Source organism: Rosa chinensis, chromosome 2 (assembly GCF_002994745.2).
Source record: "Rosa chinensis cultivar Old Blush chromosome 2, RchiOBHm-V2, whole genome shotgun sequence".
Classification (NCBI taxonomy): domain Eukaryota; kingdom Viridiplantae; phylum Streptophyta; class Magnoliopsida; order Rosales; family Rosaceae; genus Rosa; species Rosa chinensis.
Window position 1 is genome coordinate 70002339 of NC_037089.1, and position 9034 is coordinate 70011372.

General features: G+C 35.3%; 1 long non-coding RNA gene across 10 annotated transcripts; it reads left to right on the top strand.

Moving 5' to 3' along the window:
* The first annotated feature begins 3890 nt into the window (after positions 1-3890).
* LOC112183962 lies at positions 3891-8775 on the top strand. Of its 10 annotated transcripts, none has more exons than XR_005806394.1 (7): positions 3891-4349; positions 4461-4907; positions 5387-5541; positions 5649-5866; positions 6860-6923; positions 7465-8237; positions 8338-8775. It is a non-coding gene; the product is annotated as an uncharacterized LOC112183962 (long non-coding RNA). The 10 variants fall into 10 exon arrangements; XR_005806395.1 differs by having other exon boundaries at positions 4535-4907; XR_005806397.1 differs by having other exon boundaries at positions 3892-4349; positions 4738-4907.
* Positions 8776-9034: the final 259 nt, after the last annotated feature.

Sequence of the window (9034 nt, forward strand, 5' to 3'; positions counted from 1 at the left end):
GGGGTTGTAGCCCGTCTGGCGGTGTGTCTGTACGTCATTCCTTTGGTTGGAATTAGTACCTTTATCAGTACAATGAGCATGGCCCATTATAGCTAATTATGCTTGCAAATGTACATGTATGTACAGTAACCATGTCTCACACGCACACACACACACACACAGGCGATCGAGAGAGGACGTCCGCACTTTATTTAAAGTGCAGACGTCGACGCTGCAGCTCTGCTCAGGCAGTGACGGCGGGACACCGCTTACAGGACGGAGGCTAGGGGCTGGACGGACTAGTTTGTAGTCGGGTGGAGTCGCCGGCGATGAGGTTGCAGCTGTGCAGGTCAGGTTGCTGTTGCTGAAGGAATGAATGGATTTCAAAACTTTTTAATTAGTGTGAAATTAGTTTAACCATTAAACTACTAATTAAACATAAAACTCATTCCTTTAACCCGTGATCTTGGCTTATTATGATATGTATATAAACATAGCATGCTTAGTAAGAAAGAACAAAGAGGGAGTTTATGTTCTACTCACCCTTGGAGTGTGATCTCAATCCGATCCAAGTGAACCACCAAAGTTCATCTCCTTGATCTCTCCTTGTGTATGTCTCCTCCACCTTGAAGCACCTTGAATTTAGAACTCCTTCTTGTGCTTGTAGACTCCTTCTTGATATTATAGATAGAGCCACAAAAGGATGTGGCCTCTAAGGATCTTCACCAAGTGAATCAAGAGATGAAGAAAGATGAAACGAAAGGAAGAAGTATGCAAGTGTTCTTCCTTCCTTGTTATAACACCAACTTGTGCAATTAGACAAAGGGATAACTCACTTTTTCAACTAAAAGATGATAGTGTGAAGACACACTCAAGCTTACTTCCTTTTTCTCTTTGTCCATACTTTCACCTTTTATAATAGGAAATAACTCCAACTACTAAAAGTGAAATATTGACTTTCACAAAGCCAATATGTTGGCTGGTCTATACATGTTATTGGGCACTAAAAATGTGTCTTGAGCTTTCATTTAAGTCTCACTTAGTGAACCCCAAGTCCACACCAAAACCCGACAATCGTTTAGGCCCAATAGGTTCGGTTTTACCCGAGAAACCTAATTATGTCTAAATAATAAATCTAATTAATTATTTGATCATAACCAACTCTTGTTTTATATTCTTCATATACTATCTCAAGGATCCACCTATATGGTGTGCGATCTCTTAGGTTCTAATTAACAAGGCAGTGAAGTTTATAGAACCATTCTATTTCGTTTACGAATCAAAACTCCATTTTGATTCTCCCTTGTTAGTAGGATCATAAATGTTTATCAATCCTCGAGGACTTTACAAGTCATGAGTGACATCTTGCAACATATAATGACTACCCTAGTTAATATAGAATTACAAATAACTTATTCAATTGGAATTATAATACAATACGGTCCTTCTCTAACACGATGTTCTAAATCACATCATTGGGGTATGAAATTGATATGTCAACCCCTTAATGTGATTTCCATTCTTATGTGATTCTTAGAATGTAATTAGAAATTCCTTTTTAATCTCATTCATTGCTTTGGCCAAAGACTTTTGAATCACATCTTTAAACATACACCTTATTTACTTAAGGTTAGAGATTCCTTATTGTACACTCACATGTCCCTATGACCGAATTGATTACACCAATGAATGCATCAATCATATCCATTAAGAGACATTATATTATTGCATCATCAAGAGTAAATCCACTCACTCATAAGACAACCAAGGTGTCTCAGGTCAAAGGGCTAATTTGTATTATTGCAATTTAGAGTTCAAATTTGACATGTAAGTAAAACTCTATACAAGAACTCTAACGATCTTGTTCAGTGTACTCTTTAAGATAAGAGCACCCACATAATTGTATTACTGTCTCCACACGAATGACAAGAGACATATCATCCTCCATATTGAGCATACATAGTATGTGCTAGTCTTTCCGGATTATCAATGTCCAAATGATAACTTATGACTAGGAACCTTTTAGGATAAGAGTGTAAAGGAGTAAAGGTCTCAAACATCTAACTCTTTAGATTACTTTCTCTTTAACTCATATTCCTTGGACCTTGTTCATTCAAATATTAAATATAAGCAATGAACAATAAACTTGCCCTTTTGATTAGTAATAACTACAATAATCATTACATCAAAATGATTGTTTTAGGACACAACTCCTTCAATTGCAGGTCAGGTTGCTGCCCAGAACCTGCAACCTCGATCTCCTCCGACCTCGATCGCTGCCCAGAAAGGTTTGGGATGCCTCCGGCCTTCGTCCAACAAGCCCTGAGCCGCTGTCGCCGCCTGAAACGCCGCAAAAGCATCAACATCCGAACTTTAACCTAAACATATAGTTCAAGAATTTTCTATTTGTTGATCAAGAGTAATGGTTTGTTTGAGTCGGACAATGAATCCGGGAAAGAAAAAAAGAACATGTGTAACATGCTGCATACCTAAACCAAAAACAAACAAAAGAAACGCATGGGCAATCATCTATAAGATTCAGAGTCTACTCTCAAGAAGTTACTATTGGAAAGTTTAGGTTGATGGATGTTATGTTCGCCACAAGATTTCGTCTCCTACAAAATTTCACAAATAAAATATATTATTAGTAAATCAATATAATCACATTAATGCCATAATAAGCTGAAAATCATATGAGATCAATACTTATCTTTTAGATTTGTAAGCCACTACCCAAATGATTGCTTCAAAAAGTTTAAGGTTGAGGGGTGTAGACACTACCCTTAAAAGTAGATTTCGCCTTTTGGAGACAATGTCTCTGTGTAGTAGGTTTGTTTTACCCTACCCTCTAGGATACAACAACCATTAATGTTTGTAAGAGTATCCTTGCAAACTTAGATCCTATAACTACTTGATTTTTTTCTTTGGCAGAATGTAGAATAGTAAAATTCTAAAAAAACAACGCATAATAATTCAATATAGAAAAAAAGAGATTGTTTTTAAAAGAGATGATGAAAGATAAAATATATGTGTATCTCAATAAGCTAGTGGTGTCTAAGCTTATATAGGAGTTGCTAGCTTGTCACAATCTCAGAGAGATTGAATGACAATAGAGAGGTTACAGTTGGTAAAAATTATAACCCCATAAAAGAAATAATTATCAGGTAGGTTATGGTCATGATAAGAAAAGAAGAGAGAGAAGAAACTGTTAATCTCAATGTGGGAGAGATTTTACTAGACGTGTGAGCAATGAATCACCAATTATTATTTACCACAAGTCTAGAAACTGTATTATTCCTTATTTTTTATTGCAGTTTGATGAAGAAATAAATTATGTAAAACCAATTTTTTGGTACAAAAAAACATTAAAAAAAGCCAATTGACACACGCGTAAGCGTGTGTTAAGAGGCTAGTATTAATGAACCAATTATCAGTTTGTAATCCCCAAGTTTTATTGGTAAATGCTGTAAAATAAAAATGGAGATTTAACTCCAAAATTTAAGTCCAAGCATTTAGAAAATACAGCAAATATCTTCCAATATATTATAGTGTATTTTAAAATAGGGTAATGATATAGGGCCTCAATGAGGCCTAAGATTTGTGGCCTCAAATCCTAGGTGTCATGCCACATAAGTCACTATGTCAAAAAATGCTTCATACCATACCCCTCAGACGACAGAAGACGTTTTTTCTGTTGTCTGATTTTTTTGAACGTCTTCAGACAACAGATTTAACTATTTATGTAGTCTAAATGGTATCAAAATCAACACCAATTCAACTTTTTCAAGTTTGTTATAATTTAGAAAATTCAGACAACAGAATCTGTTGTCTGAGTAAATGGAAAAGTTATTTCTTGTGTGGACAAAAACAGTTTTTTGGCCTAACTACAAGTCCCTCTTCTTCTGACCTAGACCCCGCGTTCCACCACTTGGTGGAAAAATGAAAAAGCTCACCGTCTTCGTTCATTCTTAGTTTTCCCTCGCCCGACCTAGCAGCTCCTCTTCTTCGCTGCTCTTCCTACCTCACTGCTCTCTCGTATCGGTCTACAAAGTACAAACCAACAACCAAAGCAGCCTCTCACCCCGTGCTTTCCCGTACTCAGTGAAAAAATCAAAACATCTCTTTTTTACCTCGCGCTCTCCTGACCTAGAGCAACTAGAGCTAGCTATCAGATCGATTCATTCCTCTCATCTCAAAACCATGAGAGGTTCTTCTTCCCCAGAAGAGACGAAAGCTAGAGACGCACCGCCCGAGCTAGGTTTTGGACACAAAAGATTCTTCTTCAACCTCTCCTCCAGCTAACTTGGGTTTTGGCTGAGTTCTTCAATTTCACGAACGATTCCGAAGTATTGATTCACTATTGTTGGATGGTAAGCCTCTTTCTTCGATCATTTTAGGGTTTCAACTTTGATTTGTTTTGGGTTTTAGGGTTCTCTTGGGATATTGATTTGGGTGTTTTTGTTAATGTCCTTTGCAATTAGGTTTGGGTGTTTGGGCTTCTATCGATTTAGAGATGTGGGTGACTGAAATAGAGTTGGGTCTTACTCTAATTTAGGAATTTGCTGCTGGGTTTATGGAACAACTACCCCCATTGATAGGCTTTTATTGGAATCCTTTGAAGCTCTTCCTAGGATCGTCAGGTTTACCCTGCAACTAGATCATCAATTGAGAGTTTGCAGAAAGTGAGACTTGATAGTTTAGAAGCAGCTACTATCAAACAGAACCCGTCATGTAATATATGTAGGGATGACTTTGCAGAAGGCAGTGCTGATCAACTGGTTATTCCTTTGCCTTGCGCTCACTGTTATCATGCAGATTGCATCATCTTGTGGCTGGAGGTGAATCATTTGTGCCCGTTGTGTCGATATGCAATGCCAAATGTGGAAGAGGACCAGCCTTCAAGTTTGTAATGGACGCCAAGAGATGAAGTATCTTCACTCTTCAGTAAAGCAAATTTGTCAGCTAATTCATTATGTCATGTTATAAATTGTTATGCAAGAGATTTGAAGTTCAGTGATATTTTAAGTCCTTTTTATCATGTAATGTTATATGATAATGAGGATCATGTCATGTTATAAATTGTTATGCAAGATGATTATGTCATGTTATAAGGTCCCAGGTTCGATTCGCGGAAACCCAGACATAGAGAACAATAATATAGAAGTATAATATGGGTGTTTATTTGTTGGGTTAGATTCATATTTGATTGCTATTGGTAATCTGGAATTGGGTTATAGTTATAGCCAGCTACTTTGTGATTGGTAACTGGAAATATTTGTGGGGTTGCTAATTGATTTTCAACTTGCTGTGTTCTCATTATAGTTTGAAAAAGAGTGAGAGGGTTTCTGAGTATTTGATTTCTCTGAATGAATTTTGGTTTATGGTGTTTAATTGAACTGATTTGCAGAAAGTGCTGGATTATTAGTTTTGTTTTGCTGGTCAGGAAGCTGGATAAGCAACATGTCCACTACTTTTCCGTTTCCAGAAGCCTCCATCAACATCACCCTTTTCTCTTTGCCGACATCAGGATTACCCATCAACATCAGCACTGATCAAAACTTGGTAACATTTTAACTTGATGTGATCAGCACAATACAACAAGCTTTGATCTTTTACTGAAACAACTTTTATCATCTACTTTATTAATTTGTGGTTTCCCTTTTGAATAGGTCCCAAATTCAGATTCTGTTCATAATCTGAAAAAAGAAAAAGTCCACGCTAAAAGCAAGTAGAACAAGTTTGATCTCTGAAAAAAAAAAAACTATTGTTCTTATTTCTTTTTAATTATGTCCCTATTCTTTAATTATAGTGGAATTTACAGCAGATTGATCATTGGGTGAAGTAGAAGACAAGTGCTTTAGCTTAGAATATCTTTGAGCTTGCTCAGGTATTTAAATTTTGTTTTTGTTTAATTTATGCTTTTCCTTCTAAGTTTAAATGAATTTCTTTTTTGATATTCAGTGATTTTGAAAGGCAGCCTTTTCTTTTGTTTGTTTTCTGTTTATAATTTTGTGCAATCTATCTTCAGTTTCTTATTACATTCTTCATGTTTTGTGATTCTAGATTTGTTTGTTAATCATTAATAGACTTTAGCAAAAAATATGAGGGTAATATATAATACTTCAATCTAATCAGCAAAAACTAAATGCTCAGCTTCTTATATTACTGATAGATTAACATATCAGTCTGAATATTGTTACAGCTTCTTATACTACTGTAGTTTTAATCATTAGTTATCTACAGCAATGTTTCATTATATAATAAACGAATAAACAACTATTGTTTGTTTATAGAAATTATACTCAAATTGGGGGAGAAGCATTGAGAAGTTGAAACTGAAGTCTTTATGTCTTATACCAAAGAAGGTGCCACTAAAGATTAGGGATTATAGCGTTTGATGTTTCTCTTAGATGGTTGCAGAAGTGTGGCTTTCATTGTGCATTTTTAATGGCTAGATATATTTCAAACAGTCTTAGAAACGTTTAGTGGTCGATAAGTAGTGGAAGAGGTCAGAGGTGAGTAGGAAAACTATAGAAGGTTCTCATAAACAATAAAGCAAACTAAGACAAAAAGTTCAATTACTTCTTTAACCTATATCTGGTGTAAATCTAAAGTGTGGTTGACCTTTCAAGTTCAGCTTTGTATTTCTTCAATCAAGTCAATTTGTTATTTGGTACCCTCACAGAGTTGATCACATTATTTGCTAAAACAAACAATAACAAACAAATTTACTGATGCCCATGCTTTTTCAAGTGCATTTGTAATTTACTGATGCCCTTCTCAAGCCTTCTATCTCTAATAATCTCTAGCAGAAAGAACATGGCTTTTATGTTCCGTTTCATTAATCTTTGTATTTAAACACAGTATCTACCTTTTGCAGAGACATGAATAAAAATTTTACTTGAAGAGGCACGCTTTCCACTCCATGCAAGCCAATACCACAGGTAAAACTCATCTACACAAATCTTATCCTTCTCTATCAACTGTCTAGAGAAATTGCTAAACCTGCATGATAGTTGAATGTCACTATTCATTTTAGTAATATACTGTTTTTGAATAAGCACTCCTTTCCTGATTTATAACTGTCATCAACACCAAGAAAGGCTCAGATGTTGCAATTGAAACTCTGGAAGTCTTATCTTGCAGACTAAGACACACACATTGCTAAATTGATTAGGGCTATTTACATATGCATTACATTTCTGCAAGCAAATAAGGTTCTAAGCTGTGATGTGATGTCTAAATTTTATATTCAGAAACTTTGGACATTTTGTATTCAGAAACTTTGGACATTTTGTATTCAGAAACTCTTTAGCAGATAAATATTGATTTTGGAGTATAAGCAAAATGAGGCTAATGAGGCTGTGCTGTTGTGTAATTATGATTGAGTTTCATATCAGAATCTAATATCTGTAGTGTCAATGCTTTGTTGCTTTTATTGTATTCTTATGAATTGTTTGATTTTGTGATTGTGATGAATCACAGGGAGGAGTTCCACAAGACCTTGAAACTGGAGTTTCCTGATGCAGACACATGTTAAGAGATAAATATTGATTCACATGTATTGATTTGGATTTGACAATGAGTGATTTGATTGTTTCTGCTCTTCTTTGAGGTAAAAAAAGAATTTAGATATCCCCGCATATATTGATTTTGATTTGAAGATGAGTGCTTTGATTGTTTCAGCTCTTCTTTGAGGTGACAAAAGAAAATTTAGATATGCCCTTTCAGTAGAATTGATTTCATGTACTAATGAAACAACTTAATGAGATGCCAAATTAGCTATTTACATATGCCAAATTAGCTATTAGCATACAATTGAATTTTGTCAACAAATCAGTAACTCAGCTGAAATTCAGAGTTCTGGAACAGTGTGCACTCAGATTTTTGTAATCTTTCAAATTCAGGTATGGTTGCATAAAAGACTGTATCTGATTTATTGTGTTCGCTCTGTTTGTTTTCTGAAATTGAACATAACTTTATGTCTACTGGTTTATTTACATATTGGTTTTCGATGTAGTTATGGCACTTGATATGCGGTCCAGAAGAGCAAAGAGATTATTAGAAGAGCATGATGGTGAGAATTGTAAAGGTGAAGAAGTGCAAGCAATGGACAATTGTCACAGACTTTGTCCGCTGATAGCTGAAACTGGAAATATTGGTATTGTCCAGACTTTGTCCGCTGATAGCTGAAACTGGAAATATTGGTTTTGCTATGCAAGCAATGCATCAGAGTAAATCAATGAACTCAAGAAATGGTAAGTAGATATTAAATAGTTTGGCATAGTGGGTGATGACAGATGGTTGTTTCTTTCCTAAAAGTCATTCGTTGTTTCTTTCCATTTTGTGAATGTACAGATGGTTTCAACAATGAAGAAGTCGATCTTTGATGAACAAACTAACAAGGCCTTAAGGAAATTGCAAAAGAATGCTCAAAAGAAGAGAAGGCATCATGATGTAGTTCGAGCTGAATGGGCAAATCATGTTATACAGTTCTAACTTTGGTTCTGTTTAAGGTAGATGAGTAGCACTTGGAACTGCTTTTGTGCATTTATATACAACTGATGGAAAGTGTTATGAACTTAAATTATGCGTGCAGTTGCTCTGTCTAGCTACTCTTTCTTTGCCTTATAGGTTTTTGACTTGGTGCACTAGTTAAATGATCGAGATAAGATGTTTTTTTGGTTCTCTCGATCATAATGTAACTGTTGGCTAGGCTTAGAGTTGGAACTATGGATTGTATTTTGGATGATGTTGATGCAATTAATGAAACGTAGCCATCATTTTCAATGCTGATTTTAGTCCAATTTTATGGTTTTGATGATTGTAAATGACTGATGTTGAAATGGTTGAAAGGCAACAGATATATGCAGGTTTATGTTGTATCAAGAAAATACAGCACAATTTATGTTGTATCAAGAAAATAGAAACAACAGAAACAAATGATCATCTGTTGTTTCTACCAAGTTCAAACAACAGAAAAGTAGAGTTCAAAGAGCTCTTAGACAACAGAAATAGGTGGTTGATATGTTGTTTCTACCAAGTTCAAACAACA